Below are 25646 nucleotides of genomic sequence, written 5' to 3'. Positions count from 1 at the left end.
GAGACAATTTGTCTTTTTTGCAGCTTCTGTTTTGGTATTATCCTCTAATGGCTGAGAATGCCTCATATAACAGAACCTTACTTTTGGTAGTAAGTGGGGGAACCCCTTTTTTGTATTATTAGGTTGTTAATTATGTCAATCTCAAAATGATGCAGGGTGGCAAATGTTTTTTTATTTTATTTTTTTATTCGGCTAAGTTGGCAAAATTTTACTGATTCTTATTTGGGTTTATTATCGAAATCAATATTTAGTATTTACCACCCCTAAAAAAAGAAAAAAAGAAAAAACAATTTGCCATATCAGCCGTTGTCAAATTTTGTGTTTGGAGACTCTATTAACATCTGATTATGGAATTGTAAAACTTAAGGCAACTAAGAAGTGGGATACACATAACACATTCACTGCCTATGTTGTGAGCAATTCTTTTGTATTCGAATCTGGGATTTTCCCTGTCAGGTTACTGTGTAATGCAGACAGCAATTGAGAGTATAGGGGCAGTAGTAGATGATTTTTTTGATAAGCAGGGCAGTAGTAGATGATTGTTGAAGTTATTGATTGCCAAATGGGGAATTTCAAATTTAATGAAAAAAAAAGCATATTAAAGATTTGGGTGAAGAATCGGAAATCATAACTTACAAGGCATGTCTTCATAATTTAAAGTCCAAATCCATAAACTAAAGCCTTCCCGCCGTCTTAATCTGTTTTAAAACTACCCATATAGTCTAAAGATTAACCTACTAGTAGGATAGTACACATCGTGGAATTCAATTTCCAATCATCTTTCACATTCCAAATCAAATCCTACAAGCCAAATATGGTGGAGGTAGAACTCGTGATATTTCCCATTTCCGTGGCAACCATATTCAAATCCCACAAGCCAAATGTAGACAGAATCCAAAGTCAGCTGAGAAAAAAAATAAGTAAAAAATTTCAACAAAAAGAACAGGTGGAGATCCATGGCAAGGCAAGTAGGCAACATATATGGTACTATGGTAGTAGGTGTTTTTTTTTTTTTTTTTTGATAAGTGGTAGTAGGTGTTAAAACTTAAAAAAGTCTGCAATTTTGACTTCATGATCTGTCCAAATTTGCTTTACAATATACACACGTCTTTTTCTATGGATACCTTTTCGCCAGCTCTGCCTCTACAACGATCAATTTGGTCACGTCAATGTAGACGATACATTTATTTAATTTGGTTTTGTTTTAATGCGTGTATTCTCTAATGTTTAGGTGTACCACCAATACATAATTTTCAACTGAGAGGGCTTTCATTTCATTAGCTCAGCATTCATCAAATCGTGGGAACAGAATGAATTACTGTTATCTATACATCATTTTCCTTTTAAAAGTCTACTTTTCTATATTCGAATGAACAGGGAAGAAATGATGAAAAGTCTAACGATAAGAGAGAAGTGAAAGGGGTTATCATTTATCACAAACCTGAAATCATTGAGAGTTTTGAGACGTGAAGATATGTTGTATGGACATTTTTTTTGTTTTAGGCTATTAAGGTGATTTTTGTGGGTCTTCCTAGCATTAATTTTCCCTTTCCTGATGTTGATTAGTAGATGTGGATTACTACATTGGATCGATTCAATTGACAGATTCATTTGAGTTGGCCATCCTAGAGTTCTAGCATGTTATAGTAATAAGTCATTTGCTTATTTTGTCAGTCTAGCTAGAGTTTTATGTTTGTCATGTGATGGAATAGTCTCTCTCTCTCTCGTTTTGTTTTTCTAAAGTAAATCATTTCAGTAGAACAGAACAAAATCGAAGGCTAAGAGAGCGGCCTAAATAGGTCCATAGACATTATATAATTTAGCCCACTTCGGGGGTAGCACTTCTTTGTTCTTTCCCCAGATTTTTTTATCAAACACAGAGATTTGAATGGAAAAAATGACTAAAAGATTCTTTGTAACAACTAAGTGTATGTTTGGATAGTGCGTTTCACGTCTGCGTGCGCGTTTTCCTTTTTTTTTTTTTTTTTTTTCAGCCGCATATTGTTGACTTTTCAGTCATGAACAGTGACATATGTACTGTTCATGGACCCCACAAACTCCACTTTTTATCAACTTTTTCATTAAAAATGGGTCCCACGGTACTATTTACACATTTAAAAATTATTTTGCTACAGTGTTTTCAGTTTTCAGTTTCAGCAAAATAAGTTCTATCTAAACAGACCCTAAATCTAGACATTAATAATTGATGAGTTATTACACAATGAAGTCTCACAAAAAGTTACATGGTCAATTCACCATATATCCAAATATATATATATATATATATATATATATATATATATATATATGTAATACACGAAAAAAAAAGAAAAAGAAAAAAAAGATTAAAAGGAAGGGTATTTAAGTAAATCTTTTGTAGGGTCAATAGTTTGGAAGACCATCCAATCCCAAAATCACTAAGCTTCTTTCCTGCTCATAACATAACATCAAAATTCCTAAAACTTGCTATTCTTCATAATCTGAAATTGGAGGGGAAAAAGGGAGTGAGTTGACAACTTAATAATTTTGGGATTGGATGGTCTTCCAAACTATTAGAAGACCATCCAATCCCAAAATCCCTAAGTTTCTTTCCTGCTTACAACACAACATCAAAACTCTTAAAACTTGCTATTCTTCACAATCTGAAACTGGAGAGGAAAAAGGAAGTGAGTTGACAACTCAATAAGTAACCAAAGTCCTAATAAGTTCTATCAAGCAATAGATCTATAAAGTAATAAGATATAATACGAGTCTTCAAAAGTTATAATACACTATGAGTTTTCAAAAATAACTAAAGAAGTTTCATAGTCTTAAAATAATAAGTTGCAAATAGATCACATACTTTAATCTGACAAATATATCATAGATGGTTTAGAAAGTAGTCAATTTTCCATATATCAAAGCTATTACTTACAATATGTTCCAAAAAAAAAAAAAAAAAATTACATAAGCAGTTTTAATGACTCAAATTAGTTCAAATACTCAAACATTTCCAAAATCACATATGTAGTTTTAAGGACTTAAAATAGTTCAAATACTCAAATATTTCCAAAATCACATATGTAGTTTTAAGGACTCAAAATAGTTCAAATATTCAAACGTAATTCATATTTTTAACAATCTTATGACTATGGTCACGCTATATCCCCGTGACTGGGTATCAGAATACCAATAAATAACCCCCATTGGTTTGGTATCAGAGTACTAATAAATAACCCCCATTGGCTGGATATCAGAGTACCAATGAATAACTCCCATTGGTTTGGGTATCAGAGTACCAATGAATAACCCCTATTGGCTGGGTATTAGAATAAATTCATAGTCAGATTGTTCATAATTGTATATATGAAATCATAGTTTCTAACAAAAATATATCTTATTCAAATTCATATAAATATATATATATATATATATATATATATAATCATATATTCAATATTTAAATCTATTTGTGATATTTCTATAATTCTTTACTTTAAATCAATATAGCTAAAAAAGAATTTAATAAAATACATCATATATTTAGTAATCAGATATATTTGTGATAATTCTTTACTTAAAATTAGTAATACAATAGAAATAAAATTATAACAACTCTAAACAATTTTCAATAATTAAAATACGCAAAATAAAACCAATTAGGATAAGGTTACTTACCTCAACTAACTCACCACAAAGAACTTCTTTCTAATACTTTCTCTAAAATCCTTAGATCTCACCTAACAAATTTACAAGCACCATTTACTAAATAATCAAATAATTCAAGAAAGACTTATAATGGTACCCAACTAGAAGAAAGACTATTAAAAATATCTCATATTTGTCTGCTTATCTTACATCAAATTCCACCTATCATTTTATATATATATATATATATATATATATATTCTGCCACCATTAATGCCTTAAAAGATAAGGCTATAGCTCCTAGTGCTATATCACACTAGGAAGACAAGGACGTGGGCCATCCTTCAAGTACAACACTTACATTACAGCTCATTTTATTTTTATTTTTATTTTTTTATGACTTGTCAAACCTCAAACCTAAACCTATACTTACTAGACCTTTGTTTTTCTCCAAATCCATCAATTTGGTACAGTTTCCTGACACAAACATTGTGCAGAAACTTGACCCCTCACTCGCTTAAATCTACAGCTTCAATATGCGCTTATTACTAAACTTAGAAAGATTAAAAATCTGCAAGTACGCTGTCCAGTTTACAAAAATATAAATCTAAGCTTTTTTTCATTTGCATCCTTAAAACTTTTGAATATTTAAATAGTTTCACTATTGGTCAAAATACCCACATAAGAGCATCCACAACAATGGAGCTAAAAATTTAGTTTTTTAGCTCCACCAAAAGTTACTTTATCTATTTTACCTACATACATGCTGCAGCAGTGGATCTATTTTAGCTTTCCACACAATAAAATAATATAAACATTACAATAAAATAATATATCCATTACAATAAAATAATATATCCACTACAATAAAATAATATATCTTATATAATAAACAACAACCACAACCACCTTCAACCGCCACCGCCACCGACGTCGCCACCTTCGCCGCCACCGCCGCCGCCGCCATCGCCGACGACTTTTTTTCCACCGCCGTCGTCGCCCCCGCCGCCGCCGCCACCACCGCCGCCACCGACGACTCTTTTTCCGCCGCCGCCGCTGCATGATAGCAAATAATCGTCTAGTGTTATATTTTTTTTTAACCCCAAATTATACTCTAACATTTTTTTTTTACTAAAACAAATTTTCAATTATCATGATAACGTATTATCGTCTCAATTATCCGGAAGCAACCTTGGAACAATGTGAACTATGAAATGAAGAAACTTTATAATGTAGTCCATAGATTTATAAGAAAACATATAAAATAAAATACATATTATAGCAAGAACAATGCAGTCCATAGATTTGCTCACATACATAACTCAAACCAAATTACAATAAAACTCACACACTTGCACAAGTTCGACCGACTCATACTAAACCCACATACAAAAAAGAAAGTTACTACGACTGGCCTTGCAATTGCCATAAATGTTCAATAAGGTCCTAATACAGAGTGCACAGAATCCACACAACAAAATAACAGAAAATTTCCAAAACACAAAATTTCCAATACAGAGACCACATAATCCACACAACCAATTCCTGCAAACAGAAAATTCCCAATACAGAGAGCACAGAATCCACGCAACAAAATAACGGAAAATTCCCAAACAAAAAATCCCAAATACAGAGACCACAAAATCACAATAACCCAGAAAAATTAAGCTATGAAAAAATTCACTACAAAAGAAAAGAGAGAGCACTGACCTGAAGTGGATCGGCTGGGACGGCGACGGCGTGGGCTGGGCTTGGACGGCGACGGCGTGGAGAGCTTGATGAGTGAGATGAGAGCTTGCGACGGCGACGGACGGTGACGGTGATGAGTGAGGGAGATGAGCTGGAGTGCGATGAGTGAGGGAGATGCGGCGACGGACGGCGTGGGCTGGGCTGGTTGGGACTGACGACGGCGACGGACGGCGTTGGCGAGGGTTGGTCTGGGACGGCGATGGGTGAGATGCGGCTGGGACGGCGAGGACAGGGCTGGGCTGGGACGGCGAGGGACGGCGTGGGCTGGGCTGGTCTGTGGCGGCGACGGTGATGAGTGAGGCAGGAGTGATTTGGGAGATGAGAGTGAGGGAGAAGGAGATTGAGGAGCGACGGTGAAGGAGATAGAAAATAAAAGAATGAAAAAAAAGGGGAAGGAGTGATTATTTTAATCGGGAAGGACAGATGAGTGCTGCTTAAATTTTTTTTTTTTTTTTTAGATGAGTGCTACAATGCACATCTTTATATAGATGTGCACTGTAGCAAATCAGTCAAATATTTTGGCTTTGGCTCCACTGCTGTGAGCTTGTTTTGCAATATTAGTGGAGCTAAAATAGCATTATAGCTTTTTAGCTCCACTGCTGCAGTACCAATGAATAAATCTGAATAACCCCTATTGGCTGGGTATTAGAATAAATTCATAGTCAGATTGTTCATAATCGTATATATGAAATCATAGTTTCTAACAAAAATATATCTTATTCAAATACATATAAATAAATATATATATATATATATATATATAATCATATATTCAATATTTAAATCTATTTGTGATATTTCTATAATTCTTTACTTTAAATCAATATAGCTAAAAAAGAATTTAATAAAATACATCATATATTTAGTAATCAGATATATTTGTGATAATTCTTTACTTAAAATTAGTAATACAATAGAAATAAAATTATAACAACTCTAAACAATTTTCAATAATTAAAATACGCAAAATAAAACCAATTAGGATAAGGTTACTTACCTCAACTAACTCACCACAAAGAACTTCTTTCTAATACTTTCTCTAAAATCCTTAGATCTCACCTAACAAATTTACAAGCACCATTTACTAAATAATCAAATAATTCAAGAAAGACTTATAATGGTACCCAACTAGAAGAAAGACTATTAAAAATATCTCATATTTGTCTGCTTATCTTACATCAAATTCCACCTATCATTTTATATATATATATATATATATATATATATTCTGCCACCATTAATGCCTTAAAAGATAAGGCTATAGCTCCTAGTGCTATATCACACTAGGAAGACAAGGACGTGGGCCATCCTTCAAGTACAACACTTACATTACAGCTCATTTTATTTTTATTTTTATTTTTTTATGACTTGTCAAACCTCAAACCTAAACCTATACTTACTAGACCTTTGTTTTTCTCCAAATCCATCAATTTGGTACAGTTTCCTGACACAAACATTGTGCAGAAACTTGACCCCTCACTCACTTAAATCTACAGCTTCAATATGCGCTTATTACTAAACTTAGAAAAATCTGCAAGTACGCTGTCCAGTTTACAAAAATATAAATCTAAGCTTTTTTTCATTTGCATCCTTAAAACTTTTGAATATTTAAATAGTTTCACTATTGGTCAAAATACCCACATAAGAAAATATTCTAATACCACATAAAGTCTAAATTTGACAAAAGAACAAGATTTCTTAAGCTCTTACCTCAAGGGTGTAGTCAATTCTTCTCTACTTCAGTCTTTTTAATAATCTCATCTCTCAAAATATCCCTCCCTATACGTTGATTTAATAAACTTATATATAGTGAAGGTTTCAACCTTATTTTCTAAAAACTCCATTATAATTAGAAATTATAAAATTGATCCCACAAAAGATTTACTTAAATACCTTTTTTTTTTTTTTTTTTTTTTTTTTTTTTTTTCCGGGTATTACAACCCACTTAGAATTCAATATCTGAATTCCACTGCACTACTCTCATGCTTCCACTGCACTCGATCTATACAAATTTATCACTCATCACCTCATCACCATAGTTCAAAACTATTTCACAACATATGCTTAGACTTTTCCTTCCCAAGATTTGTAAAATAAAATTTTCCATAGCAAATGGAGCCATGATGTTTCCGCTACATAATACAATACCACTACTTACTCAATTAGCCATTGTTTAAGAACAACCATATTACGAAAAATATAAGATTCTTTAAAGATATACATATCTCTAGTCTAAATAGCTCTCTAAGTTCCCTTCAATATGAATAAAAGTTCCAAGGCCCATTCGTTTAGGTTAACCCCAATAACTAATTTTCCATCAATTATTAATTTCAATAATATTCCAAGGCCTAAGTAGTCTCCAAAAATTACAACAAGGGAAATCGACAATTTTGAGATTCACTATAGACCATTGAATGCTGGCATCCATTTAATTCTATACCTCAAAATTAAGCAGTGCATCCAAAGTTCCATTCTTTCATAAGTTCAAAACTCATTTACAATACGTGTATATCTTTTCTTCCTCGAGTTTTGTAAAATAGAAATTCCAAAGTCTCCATAAATAATCTATTGAGCGTTGACATAAGGGTCTATCATAGAACATCTATCTTAATCATAAATTATCTTCTCAAATAAGCAACATTTATTCACCTTTAATCTCCAAATGATACTTGGACTGGAACTCATTGAAGAGGTGGGTTCCTTATAATTTCATTGCCTATTATGAAACCAAATCTCTAAGTATACATCGGCTAGAAGGGAATAGTCCATGAAGTATCTCAACCCCCCACCTCCCTTTTTTTTTTTTACCTTGCAGATAATAGTCCCAACAGTCTATAGCTTAAGAGTACACTGCAATTTATAATCACTAACAATCTGCTAATATAAAACAAAAGGTACAACAATTGACTATAATTCAAATTGTAATAGCCTTTCAAAATAAACTCTCTTGCCATCCCAACTCCTTCAATATCCAAACAAAAATATGGTTCACTAGTCCAATTCAATACTACCATGCACTTGTGTTCTATCCACTTCATTTTCTGTTGAGCCAATCCATTAACTCTGGCATCAAAACTTATTTCCCCAAGATATTAAACAATCCTCCAAGTCCATAGAAAGAAATTGAGGACCTCAACCTTCTAAGTAACATAACATGTCTCAAAAACGTTTAAGGACTACCTCACACATAAATTAGGCTATGGTAGTCCATGTAGGTTAACCCTAACAAGAACAATGATCCAAAAGAAGGTCGGTCCTTAACATTAGAATCTGAGGAAGTCCATCGATATATTACTAAATTCTTTTAACACCCTCAAAATTTATATAATAACATATAATATAATGTGAACTACAATAACCACAAATTGATTTTCCCTTCACACTACGAACTTTCCATCAATTTCCTAACTCCATATAAACTAAAATCAAGGAATTGTTGCTCTAACATCAAACCTTAACCCCTAAATAAAGTCCTGCAATTTCCAATTCCCTAAAAGCTCTCCAAATTTTGAATAGGGCATATATTAAACTATCATTCAATAATTAAACCTATGAGAATCTCCTACAAATCAAACTAACCTTAGGTAGGTCGACTATATTAGGCAAAACTATTAAATGAGTTTTCCAAAGATCAGTCACAAAATAGTAGGAAGATTTCCTTTGCTTGTTCTTTTCTCACTCTCTTTTCCTTTTAATAAGAAGAAGAAGTTTTAATAACCAATCTGATCAATTACAAAATTTTCAAGAATAAAATACACCCACTTTATACTAGTATGAGATCATAGAAGTATATCAATTAAAATCCTCCCTTTTGTATTTACAAGTCATGTATGCATAACCACATAGACATAAATATCAAATCCTTCAAATATGACCTAACAAATCATCATATGATGGAATCTCACTTACACTTCTCATCAAGTTATCAAAAGAACACTAACTATAACCTAATAACCTTCATAAACAATTATTATAACTGTAATCCCTACTGCACAAACCTTATTCCAAATCAAATCCTAGTATAGAGTCTGCAAGATCATAACCTAAGTTCTGATATCATATGTAGCGACTCAAGGAAAAGCGCTAGCTACATCTATGTTATACCTCAAAAGGACTAGTCACAATTGAGGCTCCTTAAAGTTGTTAATAAAGTCCAGATCTATCCAGTAAATACCCGATGTGAGACTTATCACACACCCACACACATCACACAATCAATTAAATTGGGGTATCACAATATATATGCACACACACATGAACCCGCTATAACTCAAAATAAAAGTATCATGAAAATGTTGTGAAATTTTATTATGCCCCTTGACTTTCTCTTAATAATTTAGAGAGTAAAAATGACAACCTTTGTATATAAAATGCCAATTTTGTTTTGATAGAGGAAAATAAAACTTTATTTTAGGGGATAGCAATGTGGCAGGGCAGGGTGGAGTGGGTTAGGGGCGTCCCATCACCTCTTTGAGGCAAGGAAACTTGCATATGGCAGGAACTGGAAAGTTGGGGCTGGGGTGAACTAGAGGTATTTTTCTATCCCTAACGAGGTAGTTTTGACATTATTAAGGCATAGATGAAATGAGAGAGCAGGATAGTCATGAGAGTGAAAAAAAAGGAGAGAAATTAAGTGTTTTTGGGATGATAATAGAGTATATAAAAAAAATAAATTATAAATAACATATGTATAACAAAGAATAAAATTATGTATAAATAATTTAAATATATAACAAAGAAAAAACATTCAAGAAAGGGGCAAGGCAAGATGAGGCGAGGTAAGCCAAACCCTTCACTGTTCGTCACTTCTTTGGGTCAAGAAAATCCATGCAAGGCAGAGCAGGGTAAAGAGGATCAAGCAGGATGAGGAGTTTTTGCCATCCTTTTATTTTTCAAAGAACACTCCACATTTTTAACTTTAAAACAACGACTTGCCATTTTTGGAAATGAAAATTGTTCCATTTTTGGTGAATCATTCAAGATGGTGGCAAGGATTCAGGCGTTACCGCATCAGAGGTGGAGTTTGGTCAAATTTGAATTTTGACCGCCGTAAAAATAAAAGATGCTCATATAATTTATAATAAGTCTATGTCCATAATAAATTTAGTAATTTGTTTTTCTAAGGGTGGTACGTTATAATTAGTACTTTTCTTAAAAATAAAAAAAAGGATATAATTAGTACTGACTCCTTTCAATTTTGTTGGGTTATTTAGTAAATTCAACCTTTTAAATTAACATCATTTAATGCATTGATTTTTAAATAAAAGGATACAACTTTTCAAAATTACACTTCTTAATTTAAACTTTATTGAAAGAGGAGTATTGACTTTCTAATTAAAGTAAAGGTTCAGTAAGGTAATTAGCTTACATACTTTTCAAGTAAGACTATATGTTAGGACATCCCAAAATAGAAAAGTTGACTTAGTAAGGATGGATGAAGTATATGTTTAAAGGGTTTGTTTAACGGGTTCCTTTAAGGCATTTGTTAATAGATTATTTTAGGAAAATTTTGATACAGTTTTTTCATGGAAAATAGAAAAATTTATTTAAAAAATCAGTTTTTTTTTCTCCTATAAATATTTTTTACAACAATGCATTTAAGACACATGTTAACATTTTCCTATAATAAAAGAGATATCAGTAATGGTTTTATGTGAAAGTGAAGTTGTACTAAACACACTCTATCACCTCAAGTGTCATCTAGGAAGCACATATACTTCATTTAAGGTGCTATACCCTTGTTGTACCTGCCATGTTATGTTATAATTTTTCATAAATTATTCGTGTTTTCGTGTTGTACTAGTATTTCGTATTTGTATATGTGCTTCCTGGAATGTCATAAAAAAATTGTGAAATTTTTTGTGCTTGTAGTAATATTGTTACTTGAAGTGTTATGGCAGCGTTTAAGTAAAACTTTATATTTATCATTAAATATTATAATTTAATTTTATATATAATAAAATTTTATTTATTTAAAATCCAAAACTATTGCTGATGAGATGTCATGTAAAATGCATAGTTTTCATTTTCTACAAAGAGGGCTTTGGCTTTCTTTTCATTAGCTCAACATTTAGCAAATCGTTGGAACAGAACGACTTTTATTGTTATCCAAAACATCATTTTCCTTTTAAAATCTACTTTTCTATGCGAATGATCCGGGAAGAAATGAAGAAAAGTATATCTACAATAAGAAAAGAAAGAAGTGAAAGCAGTTGTCACGAAATTGAAAATCATTGAAATTTTTCAATGGTTGTGAAGATATGTTGCATGGACATTTCAATGGTTGTGAAGATATGGGCCGTCCTGGGCTTCATGGATCACGTTAAATTTGGTATTCATTAGACCAATTCATTTGAGTTGGGTATCCTAAAGTTTTAACATGTGAGCAAGTTTTTATTTTTTATTTTTGAGAAAGAACATGTAAGTCATATGCTTAGTATGAGTGGCTCTCTCTCTCTCTCTCTCTCTCTAATATATATATATATATATTTTTTAGAGAAGTACTACATATACAAAATTTTCACAATATTTTTACAACAAATTATAGATAAAAAGTTGTTATTGGTTTTAATTTGAAACCATAATTTAAATTACTTTTTTGCCCACCCATAACAACAAATAACGAATTGCTAATTAAGATTAAATCCCATAAAAAAAGATTAAATCATAGGTGAAGAGTTGTTATTAGTTCTAATTTAAAACCACAACTTAAATTACTTTTTTATCTACCTATAACAACAAATAACTTGCCAATTAAGATTTGTTGTGAAAATGTTGTTGACATAATATTTCTCTCTCTCTCTCTCTCTCTTTTTTATTATTATTTTTTTATAGGAAAATGTAAATCAATTCAATGGAAGAGAATAAAATCAAAGGCTAGTAAACTAATAAATTAGGAGTGAATGGTGGGTTAATTTTTCGGTCATTTTTAAGTTTTGAGGGTATTCAGGTAATTTTAGAGTGTATTGGAGTATGAGTTGCAGTAAACAATAGTTTTGTAAGCAGAAGCTTATGTTTCTAAATATGCCAACGTAGTACCAATCGAAAAACAAGCATAAACAATCTTTTTGTTTTAATCACTTTCTTCATCAAAAGCTTTTGTTTCCAAACTCAATCATTTTAAACCGAAGGCCGATTAAGAAATTCAAAATAAATTATATGATTCTCCCATCTGATATTGATAGTGAACCCATTCCGAAATCCCCTTCCCATTATTTTCAATTTTAAGAAGAAATCATTCATTAAAGGAAAATCCATTCAAACACAATGACCGTTGAAAATCTCTCACCAAGAAAAAAAAAAACTCAGAAATGATGTTCACAAAGTTGGTTTATTGGCCACATGCTTACCTGGTCCCAAACATTCACAAAGAAGAGAAGGGTCAACGTCTTGTGCTATGTTGCTGTGATTCTAAGTGGATGTTGATGATCAAATGCTAAGTTGCCATGTGGCAAGAGAAAAAAAGAAAAGAAAAAGAGGCATGAATTGAATACTGAATATAGACACATCTCACTATGATAAGCAATTTTTTCTATCTTGACACTTGCAGTTGGCTTAAAGTAAAGAGTTTCTGCAACTCTGGTTGCCAAGCTTCATTGAATCCTTAGAACATCCTATTTACTATTGTAATCTAGAGCTTATGGATGCATAGAAACATAGTCTTTGAGAATTCTACCCTTAATCTCGGCTTGGCTAAGGAAGTGAAAGTGTGAATCTGACTTGATAATTATATTATTGCTCATATAATCGACTACATAATTATATGAATAATGTAACTTTAAGTCATAAAAAAGGAGAAGAAAAACATCTAGTAAATATAATTTCAGTTGCTTTTGAGACCAACATTTGAACTTTTTTTTTTTTTTTTTTTAAGAAAACTAAAAATGGGTTAGTTTTCGGCCTTTGAGTACTTCTCTATGAATCGGCCCATTTTGTGTAAATAATTGCTTATTGATTGTGGAAATTGATTCGTATAGAGAAGAAAAATGGGCTATGAAACCCAATTCATACTTAATGCTGGACCTGTGTTAAGTGGATAAGTGAAAAGCTCAAGGCCTACTTGATCAAAGTATTGAGCTTCTCTGATAGCCCATTTCTCTTAATAGAAATGTAGGCATAATCCAAACTAATGTACTTAACTGCTAGTCTTTTGGCGTAGGCCTTGCATATGCTTGGCCCAACATCTTGTACGCCATGGATTATGGGCCATAACTACTTGACAGTTTCAATTTAATGTTAAGCTAATTCAGAAACTTTATCATATATCTTTCATCTCAACCAATATTGGTAAGTTCCTTAAGCATTACTAGATCAAAAAAGAAAAGTTCCTTGAGTATTATAGTTTTGCTTTCAGATTTTGAGTGAAAGAAAAGTTCCTTACTAGATCAAAACACGTCTGTGCCACACAAAACCACTTCTAACAGTGAATGGGTGAAAAATATTGCAACCATTACTGTCCATGAAGGTGAAAATGTTGAAGTAAAGGTCACTAAATAGCGTTGCCATGAACACTACTATCCATTGGTGGGCATACTGAATCGAATTACGTTGGGATTAAATGTAAATTGTTAAACCAGAGTTAATAAACTAGATTGATAATATTCTCTTTAAATGTCTTTACTACTTCCATGCAATAACTATTTCACTTACAAGAATTACTTCCCATGTGAAAGTTTTTAATTGAACATATATTATTAACAACTTATAATAAATGAATCAAAGCTTAAAAAATGTTATGGTAATTTTTTACTTCTTAGCATTTAGTGAGTTTGTTCATCATGAATATTCTTTATTTGAAATGAATTAATTTTATGGTTCAGAATGAATATTATAAATTTAAATATTTATTCAATTTTAGAAGAATAGACATTTTATACACTACAGTGCTAAGAACCTAACATTTTTTTTTCTAGGTATCTAGTAGAATCCTTTTGAGTTTAGTAATACTCTATGAACACCATATATTGCAATAATAAATAAATTATAAATCCAAATGAGAGAAAAAGAGGAAAATGGTCGGCTCTGGTGGTTGGTCAGTCTAGTTTTTTTTTTTTTTTTTTTTTTTTTTTTTTTTTTTTTTTTTTTTAACATAAGAACAGAAATTATTTAATGAAATATTTTCATTATTTACCAAAAATAATCTTTAAATATTGAGGAAATTTTAAGAGAGAAATTTTTGTAACAGTACTTTCATCAATTGGTATTATGAAAGCAAGAAAAATTTGATAGACTATATTTGACAAATTTTATGCACAAAAAAAAAAAAAAAAAAAAAAAAATTGAAAATCAATATTTTTTATGAAAGAAAATTCAGTAACGGCTAGTAATTAAGCATTTTCGTTTGAGACGTTATTTTGGGTTTATATCAAAGAAACTCACGCATGCAACCATGCCAAGATGCTAACGGCTAGTAATTATAAAACTCATAGTCTTTTCAATTTCTCTCTCTCTCACTTTCCCTCACCTTTGTACACTTTCCTTCACTTTTCTCTCTCAAAAAATTCTCTCACTTTCACGGACTTTCCCAGACAACCCATTCAACAGCAGGAAATTTTCCATCAAGAAAGTGGTTTTCCTTACCACAAAAACATACAGATTCATTTCCAAACTCTCAAATCTTCACCGTTCAATTCAAGAAACAGGTTCAAAGATTTTCCCCAAAAAATCTGATCCCTCTCTCTCTCTCTTTCTCTTCCTAAATGCTCTAAGTTATCCTTAAATAGAAAGTGGTTCTCTAAAAAATGAAAAAAAAAAAAAAAAAACACTTTTCTTGGAAATTCAGAAATGGGTTTGAAGATTTTCTCAGGAAAGTGATTGCTAGATTTGAATGTTAAGAGAAGGCTATGTGGAACAACAAGAAGATTTTTTTAAACATATCCAGGTCAGAGATTTTTTGTGCTTTCATATGGTTTAGACTAATAGGTTTTTTCTGGATTCTGATTTTGTTTGAATTGAATTGCAAGTTCCTGTTGATTTCGATTCTTGTCGGTAATGAAAAACTTCTTTTTGGATTTTCTCAATACAAATGTCTATGACTCAAGCAACGGGTCTTTTGTAGACAGTGGGGGTATGGGAGTTGGGTTTTCTTAAAAAGCATGTCTTTGACTTTGGAATTCTGCTTCTTGAGTTGATTACAAGGAAGAAACCCATTGAAATTAACAGTTATTCATATGGTTTGAATGAGAGTTTGTTTGATTGGATAACTAACCTTTTGAGTAGTTCATCTGATCTTTACAGTGTTATTGATAATTCTCTCATTGACAAAGGATTTGATGGTGAAATCTTTGAGTTACTTAGAATTGCATGCACCTGTCTTAACCCCTTCCATTGTTACATGTTTCAACTCACCATAATACTATCAACCATACCACTTTGGCCCTATTGCCACCATTGCCTTTGCCTACTTTGTAGTGCCAACCACTCAGGCATCAATTTATAAGTGTGTTGGATTTAAGGTTTGTTATCTTTAGAGTGCAACTCCATGTTGGCTGTTCCTGTTATTTTAGAAGTTCTTGGAATGGACTCATTGATTACTTGTTTAGCATATTGCAGACCACATCTTTTGGTAATTTTTGGATCACCATATTGTAACTTTGCTTTCAGCATTTGACATATAAGTAGACAATTTATGGCATTTGCTTCAAATTGAATATTTTTGCATATGCTATTGATTATTATTATTATTATTTTTTTTTTGGGGTTTTGTGGGGGGGGGGGGGGGGGGTTGCTTAAGAGCACTCTAATTTGTATTTGTATTGATGTTGAGTGTTTAATTGTCAACGGTTGAGTTTGAAAGAAAGAAGGAAAAAAAAAAAAAAAAAAATCTATGGCAAGGGTATGAGAAGAATTAATTATCATATGCTAAACTATTCACATACACACTCAAGTATGTCTAAATGGCATCTACTTCCCTGTAGGGTATGTTCATTCCATATTGTTGTGTGAGTTCTAATTATATAAGAAAAAACAAAGCTGAATATCATATTTTCTGGTTCTATATAGGTACCCTAATCCATCAGCATTCAAATATGAAAGGTGCTTCTTCCGTCCTTTTAAATATGCTCTCCATCCCCCTGTGGTATAAGCCAGAGCACGTAGCTGTAAACAAGCCTGAGGTACCTTGTGGGGTGTTTGAACTGAAGCATATGATGGACCTCAGCGTTTTGTTATTCCTAGAAGCCATGGTTTGTATAAATTTTGAGTCTGAGCCTTTCATGATTTACTTTTGTTCCTCCACAAAAGAGAAAAGTTTTTGGAACTAATTCTGTTGTTTTCATTTATGAGTTTTTTATTACTGCATTTACTTGATAACATGAACTAATATCAAATTTGTAGACCCTGGTTTAGCTCATGAGAAGCCCTTAAACTTTGTAACCGTCTAGATTGTCACTATGGTGAAATAATATTCTCTTTTTGAATGCAGATTGGTTTGATGGTTAAACCTTTATAAGGTTTATATGTCATAAAAGCTGGTTGGGCGGGGGGTTTATGCCTCAAAAGAAGAGTTATTTTGCTTTGCAACTCCTTAAAAGGTGGTGGGTATTTGGTCTTGATCTAGCACTCCTTGGTGATATTGATGTATACCAATTCATATTCTTTTCAGAAGTAGTAAAGAACAAGGTATTTCTTCTTTTCCTTTTTTGTTATTTTAATACTTTTTTGAAAATATCACAAGTGGATGAGATTGGTGGTGCACCAGTAATCTTACTAGATGGGATAAGCATGAGAGTTGTTTCTATGGTCCCCTAGTTATCGTCTCAATCTTGTTGGGTTGAATCTGATGCCTATAATCAAATTTTTAGAGATTGGCATATTACATTGTGTTTGTTACACATGTTGACAAGTACTATACACTACAAAAAAAATGATATGTTTCGACCCAAGGCACTTCAATTGCTCTGTTCAGCATCACATGGTAGAGCTTTTTTACACTCATTTTGTTTATAAAACTCACTTGAGCTTATGAATTTTATAATTGGTAATATATTTTTCCCCTTTTATTTGTTATTGTTTTGTTTGAATAAATACAAAGCCTGAATTCTTTTTTCTTTTTGTAGAATCTTGTTTATTCTTTTGTCGATTTTGTATTTTTGATATTCGAGTAATGAATTTGTATGGACTTGATTAATTCAAGTAAGAATTTTTTGGTGATTGATAGCAGATGCAGGAAACTAATGTAATGAATTTGTAGGAAGGATCACTGTCACATCAATATGACGGTTGAACTGGGGTAAGCTTTTCTGCTATGCTCAGAAACTTGTTATTCTACCTAAGGCTGCATTAAGAGGCAGCCCAATATTTCTTTTGTAATTTACTTTATCCACTTGCTAGAGAAAGCTATATAGTGCTTAATGCATGTACACATATGCAGTATATTGATGCCTTATGCATCCAAAGAAGGAAAAAGTTTAATAAAAAATTAAGAGGAAAAAGTTTAATAAAAAATTAAGTTATTTTAAAATAATTAAACTCAGTAGCCATTGCAATAGAGGGAGAACTAGAGCTCAAAAGGATTAGTTTTATGATGCTTTAAGTTAGTCATATGAAAAAGTTGTTCATATCTAGTTCTTTTTAATTATTCCATCCACTATGTAAGCTATTAACAGTGCTAGGGACAAAATGTTGTTTTTGAAAATAGGAGGGAAGTCCCTAACATTACTCAAACCTCAAGAGTGGTTAGTGTAATTTATCCTATTCTTTTATTACTCCCATGAACAAAGAGGAAACTTTCAGTAGGGACTGAATGTGAGTCGCATAACAATTAGTACTTCAAAAAATGGAGGATTGACAGCTTTTAACTAACTGCTCTTGTGGCTGATGTGTAGATAAATGCAGCTTAATTCTCTTGTCCATATTGGTTTCTTCTTGAGGTGAAGATACATAAAATACTCAATTCCAATTCTAAAACAGTAAGTATTTTGTTTTGCTATCTGCATATCCTAAAACTGCAAGCATTTTTGTTTCTCTATATGCAAATCATAGAAGTGGTTTTGTTATTTACTCATATACATTCATTATGCATGCTTTATTTAGCAATTGGGTCCCAATTTCTTGATTTGAATTACTTGATATGTATGACTTAGAATTACCTTTGGTATCTAGGAGATGTCGAATTTCATTTCAAACCTCCTTTCCTACTACTCTGGGATCAGATAGATTGGTTAGATGTACTTCATGCAAAATCAATAATAAGATGATCTTATAATGCCATTCCTCTTTAAAGAGCTGATATTTATTGCTAGTTTCTTGTTCCCTGCTTGTAACTTCAGGAACAAATGTAGAGCATATAGCATACAAGCAAAAGGACAAATCTCATTGTTATCATATATATATATATATATATAACCTTATACGAGTGGTCTCATGCATGGGGTTTTATGAGTACTTTGTATCATGAATGGCTTTAGTTTAGTTTGTGAAAGATTTTTGTCTAGAATTGCTTTGCTTTGCTTTGCTTGTTTTATTATAATGAATGCATCGTAGATAATTTCTTTTGGGTAAAATTTCAAACTTCTTTGAGCTTTGAGAAATACCCAAATTGTGTTGCTAAGTAGGATACAGATTTCCTATTTTGTGTTTCTTTTGTGAAGCCTACTTCAATATCATGTTTGTATAACAAGTTGATTGAGTTCTAAGTCAAAGAAAATTGTTTTCTTGATGAACACATAATCTTTTATTTTTTTTCAATAAAACCCGTGTGCCATGTTTTATATATGCGATGCGATATATATTGGTTCTTTTTGATTCGAAGTGGCCCATGATTATATCTTTTAGCTACGGTGCCAGTGCTTTGCTAGTTTTTTTATTAGTGGTTGTACGCCGTCAATGTACATATACATGACTCATGTGCCTAACATCATTCAAATGCTTTTATATCCTTGGATTAAATTAAATTAATGTATATGGATTCGAACGCTTTTATATTTGTGGATTAAATTAAATTAATGTATATTGGCTTGAAGATATCAGTTCATGATTATATATATTAATATAGGTATGATGTTACTTTGAGATTAGGATTTTTTGAAAGTCTATGTGTGACATTGATGTGGTTAAAATTCATAGACCATTCACTTAATTATACATATAGAATATGGTTTCTTTGGTTTAGTCTTATATTGATTACAAGTGTTGGGAAAATTTAGACCCCGGTTGATAGAATTAACAAGTTTTAAATCCAAGTTGTTAATTAGATTTATTATGAATAAACCTTGTTAGAAAAAAAAAACAACAATATCATGTCAATATCATGCACAGTGGAATAGTAAATAAAACAAGATATGATGACCTAGAAAAACCAATGAAACAAACTAATTTCACAGTAAAAAACTTGAGGGGAAACCTTCCCGAAAAGAAATTCACTATAGTAAAGAGAAGTTTTAGATCTGGTACAAAACCTTTGTCCCTAGACTCTACAATCCTTGTAGATGAACTTACAGCGGAAACCTTCTACCGCTTCAGAACCTTTGAACTCTTCAATATATAAACGCTACCTTTTTGCACGGATCCCAATACGTAACTAACTCTAGCAACTTGAAGATGTTGCTGGCTGCAAAGTTCTTCACTTCATCAACAATTGAGATAAAAAAGTACTTGGTTACAAAAACCCTAAGGCGTAAAAGACGTAGTAACTTCTTGCAGAGAGAATAAGGCACTAGGTCACTTTCTATATGTGTTCTTCATATATAACGGCCTTTAAAATAAGCCTTATAAATGTCTAGGGTTGTGAGAAAAGAAACCCTAAACATGTCAGCTAGGGCCAAAAATCAGATCTAGAAATTTTGATTTCATAGATCCTAACAGATTCAGCTTCTATCGAGCTTCGTTTTTAAATATCAATAGATATTGTTTATGTCAAGGTATCTGTCGAGCTTTAATGAACAGTTTTTCTTTACTTGTTTCTTGATCCAATCTTCATGGCTTTAATACTTGAATTGAACTCTTGTTTCTTGAAGTACTAAACCCATCCTAGATCTACCAAATTACAAGTAAAGTACATTTTGTCAAAGGATTAGCCAATTACATAAAATATGTCCTTAACAATAAGGGCTTATATGCATTTCTCTATTGAATGAGAAGAAGAATGAAGCATGATTAAAGTAAGTGTTAATATATTAGTGTTAACTGTCATTTAGAAATTTATAGAAGTGTGGACCTACATTACTCTCTTATGGTTATGAATCTAGATTTGATTTTCATATCTTTATTGAGGGAATCATATGCTATTCTTCTAACTAATAGTCATTAGCTACCTTTTTGGCCTCCCTGTTATTCTTATAAGAATTTGAAAGATATCAGTCTTAACTAGTGTAGGCATTAGTGTTTATGCACGACAAAATATTTTTTCTCATTTTGAATTATCTAATTTTATATATATATATATATATATATATATATATAAGATTAAATAATTTTATGATGCTACTACTAACTAATGTACATCCTTGTGTTTCCACTTTATCATAATATTCGAGCGACATAGGACAAATGCTTTGATATTCACACACATTTGCACACATGTGGATAATGATGATGATGATATATCTATATGCTAGAAGGCTTAAGTGATCATGCAATTGCATGTTGGTGCACTCAAATGCTGAGGTGATGAGGTGGAAAAGGTATGTGTACTTGGGTCCTTAAATGCTCATATTCTTGTATGCTTACATACTTGTATTCACTCATGCTTAAATGCTCACATGTTTAATTAAGTGTCACTTTCATACGACTTAGTCATTAATTCTCATTAAGTATCGACCCTTTGTTTGAATCCATATGTGCACACACTTTAAGGACAATATATCTATATGCTTGGAGGCTAATGTGCTAATGTAGTTGGATGCTCATGCACTCACATACTTTGGTGATCGTGCTTAAATGCTAAGGTGATTGTACGGTAAGATGTATGTGTACATGGATGCTTAAATTCTCATATGCTTATATGTTTACATGCTTTGTTGATCACATGTTCACACGTCTACTTACTTTGATGATAACATGCTCCTATGTTCACATGCTTCGATGCTTGTATGCTCCCATGTCTACATGCTTTAACGATCACATACCCATATGCTTGTATTCCCCCACGCTCATATATTTGGATTTGGATGTTTTGATGATCATACGCTTACATGCCCTTATGCTCACATATTCTTATATGCTTGCCTGCTGACATGTCTACATGCTTCAATGATAGTATGCTCCCATGCTCACATGCCTAGATACTCACATGTTTGAATGCTCACATACCCTAATGATCACATGCTCCCATGCTCACATGCTTTGATGTTCACTTACTCCTATGCTTACATGCTTTGATGATCCCATGCTTATATGCTTTGATGATCGCATGCCCCCATGGTCACATGCATTGATATTCACATGTTTGATATCCACACACATGTACATTTGGATGATTATATGTCAATATGCTTGGAGACGAAAGTGATCGTGCAATTAGATGTTTGTGCTCTAAAATTCTTTGACGATTATGCTTGAATGATGAGGTGATTGGGCGGTAAGCGGTATGTGTACTCACGTGCTTAAATGCTTATATGCTTGTATGCTTTTATGCTCATATGCTTGTATACTTTCATGCTTAAATGCTCACAGTTCAATTAAGTGTCACTCCTTCATAAGACTTATTTATTAATTCTCATTAAACATCAACCCTTTATTTGTATTCATATGTGCACACACTAGAATGATGATATCTCTATATGCTTAGAGGTTGATGTGTGCATGCAGTTGGATACTCGTGCATTCACATGCTTTGATGGTTGTACTTAAATTCTAAGATGATGGGATAGTAAGATGTATGTGTACTTGGATACTTAAATGCTTATGTGCTTGTATGTTCACATGCTTTGTTAATCACATGCTTACATGTTTACATACTTGGATGATCACATGCTCCAATGTTCATATACTTTGATGATCGTATGCTTCCATGTGGTACATGCTTTGACAATCAGATGCACACTTGCTTATATGCCCACATGCCTCATATGTTTGGACACTTTGATGATCACATGCTTATATTTTCGTATGCTCTCATTTTCTTACATGTTTGGTTGCTCACATGTCTACATGATTCAATGATCGTATGCTTTCATGCTCACACGTTTGATTGCTTATTGTTGGGAAATTTAGACCCCGGTTGATAGAATTAACAAATTTTAAACCCAAGTTGTTAATTAGATTTATTATGAATAAACTTTGTTAAAACAAACAAACATCAATATCATGTCAATATCATGCACAACGGAAAAGTAAATAAGACAATATATGATGACCCAGGAAAACCAATGAAATAAACTAGTTTCACAGTAAAAAAACCTGGGGGGAAACCTTTCCGAAAAGCAATCCACTATAATAAAGAGAAGTTTTAGATCTAGTACAAAATTTTTGTTCCTAGACTCTACAATCCTGGTAGATGAACTTATAGCAGAAACCTTTTATCACTTCAGAACATTTGAACTCTTCAATATATTTGCATGGATCCCAATACGTGACTAACCAATGATGCATGGCTCCCAGTACGTGACTAACACACCAACTTGAAGAAGATTTTTGGCTGCAAAGTTTTTCACTTCATCAACAATGAAGATCAAGAAGCACTTGGTTACAAAACCCTAGGGCGCAAAGACGCAGTAGCTTCTTTCAGAGAGAATAAGGCATCGGTCACTTTTTGTATGTGTTCTCCTTGTATTCTCTTATGTGTGATAACCTTTAAAATAAGTCTTATATATGTCTAGGGTTGTGAGAAAAGAAACCCTACACAAATACATAAGTATGGGTTGAAAATCAAATTTGGAAATTTAGATTTTGTAATTCTCGATAGATACAACTATTGAGCTATCTGTAGAGATCTCGATAGATGCTATCTGTCGAGCTAGTTGTCGAGACTCATTAACCTTGATAGATAGTATCTGTCGAGCAGTTGTTGGGAATTTTTCTAGCTTTAATGAACAACCCTTCTTTATTTGTTTCTTGGTCCAATCTTCATGGCTTTAATAATTAGCTTGAACAACATGTTTCTTCAAGTATTAAACACATTCTAAATCTACCCAAATACAAGTAAAGTGCGTTTTGTCAAAGGATTAGCCAATTCTAAATGACATATGTTCTTAACATGATCCATATATGTCCTAACACTTATTTGCTTGGATGCTAACATGTTTGAATGCTCACACGCTCATATGCTTTAAATATCACATGCTCCCATGATTATACACTCCAATGCTTATATGCTTTGATGATCACATACTCCAATGCTCATATACTTTGATGATCCCAAGTTTTAATGCTTATATGCTTTGACGATTCCATGCTCCTATGCTCACATGCATTGATATTTGCATGTTTGATATCCACACACGTGCACATACTTGGATATGACTGTATGCTTGGAGGCTTAAGTGATCTTCTAGTTGGAGGTTTTTGCGCTCAATTGTTTTGACGATTATACTTAAATGCTAAGGTTAATGGGCGGTAGAGGTATGTGCACTTGGGTGCTCAAATGCTCATATGCTTATATGCTGTTATGCCCACATACTTGTATATTCTCATGCTTAAATGTTTGAATGTTCAATTCAATTAAGTGTCATTCCTTCTTAAGACTAATTCATTAGTTCTCATTCAACATCAACCCTTTCTTTGTATTTACAAGTGCCCACACTTGGATGATGATGTCTATATGCTTAGTGGCTGACGTGCTCATGTAGTTGGATACTTGTGCACTTACATGCTTTGATGATCTTGTTGAAATGTTAATGTGATTGGATGGTAAGATACATGTTTACTTGGATGCTTAAATGCTCATGTATTTGTATGATGACATGCTTTGTGGATCACATGGTCGCATGTCTACTTGATTGGATCATTACACGCTTACATGTCTACTTCCTTTGAAGGTCACATTCTCCTATGTTCTCATGCTCCTATTTTTTCAAGCTCCTATGTGACTGGATGGTAAGATACATATTTACTTGGATGCTTAAATGCTCATGTGCTTGTATGATGACATGCTTTGTGGATCACATGGTCGCATGTCTACTTGATTTGATTATTACATGCTCACATGTCTACTTCCTTTGAAGGTCACATTCTCCTATGTTCTCATGCTCCTATTTTCTTAAGTTTTGATGATCAGATGCTCATATGTCTACATGCTTTGATGATCAGATGCTCACATGTCTACATGCTTTGATGATCATCTACTCACACGCTCACATGCTTACATGTTTGATTGCTCACACGTTCACATGCTTTGACGATCACAAGCCTTGATAATCACATGCTCCCATGGTTAAATGCTTTGATAATCATATGCTCCCTTACTCACATGCTTTGATGATTCCATGCTCACATACTTCGATTATCATATGCTCCCATGCTCACTCACATTAATAGTCACAACTTTGATATGCACACACATGAGCATACACTTGGATGATGATTTGTTTATATGCTTGGACACTTAAGTGAGCATACAATTAGACGTTCTTTCTCTCAAATGCTTTGACGATTGTGCTTAAAAGTTAAAGTGGATGGGCAGTAAGTGGTATGTGTATTTGGTTGCTTAAATGTTTATATGCTTGTATGCTCTCTTGCTAACATACTTGTACACTCTCATTCTTAAATGCCCTCATGATCTTTTAAGTGTAACTCCTCTATAAGACTTATTTATGAATGCTTATTAAGCATAAACCCTTTCTTTGTATCCACATAGGCCTACACTTGGATGAAGATATATCTACATGCTTGGAGGTTGATGTTCACTTGTTTTGACGATTACATAATCCTGTGTTCTTATGCTTTGATGATCGTATGCTCACATGTCTATTGCTTTGATGATCATATGCTCCCATGCTCACATGTTTGATTCTTCACACGTTTACATGCTTTGACGATGACATATTCCTATGTTCACATGCCTTGATAATCACAAGCTCCCATGGGCAGATGCTTTGATAATCACCTTCTCCAATACAAACATGATTTGAGTATCCCATGCATGTATTCATTGATGATTGCATGCTACATTGCTCAAATGAATCGATATTCATATGTTTAAAATCTAGACGCAAGCACACACACTTGGACGATGATATGTCTATATGCTCGGTGGCTTAAGGAATCATATAGTTGGAAGTTTGTGCGCTCAAATGTTTGAAAAATTTATTTGAATGCAAAGGTGATTGGACGATAATAGGTTTGTGTACATTGTTGCTTAAATGCTCATATGCCTGTAAACTAACATGCTTGTA

The 25646-nt window shown here is 32.7% G+C and overlaps 1 long non-coding RNA gene across 1 annotated transcript; it reads left to right on the top strand.

The window, feature by feature from the left end:
• Positions 1–16816: 16816 nt before the first annotated feature.
• LOC115989436 lies at positions 16817–18335 on the top strand. The gene is made up of 3 exons (XR_004091927.1): positions 16817–16995; positions 17537–17605; positions 18201–18335. It is a non-coding gene; the product is annotated as an uncharacterized LOC115989436 (long non-coding RNA).
• The last annotated feature ends 7311 nt before the right edge of the window (positions 18336–25646 follow it).

Source organism: Quercus lobata, chromosome 5, assembly GCF_001633185.2.
Source record: "Quercus lobata isolate SW786 chromosome 5, ValleyOak3.0 Primary Assembly, whole genome shotgun sequence".
Taxonomy (NCBI): domain Eukaryota; kingdom Viridiplantae; phylum Streptophyta; class Magnoliopsida; order Fagales; family Fagaceae; genus Quercus; species Quercus lobata.
This window is presented reverse-complemented; position numbering and strand designations above follow the sequence as displayed.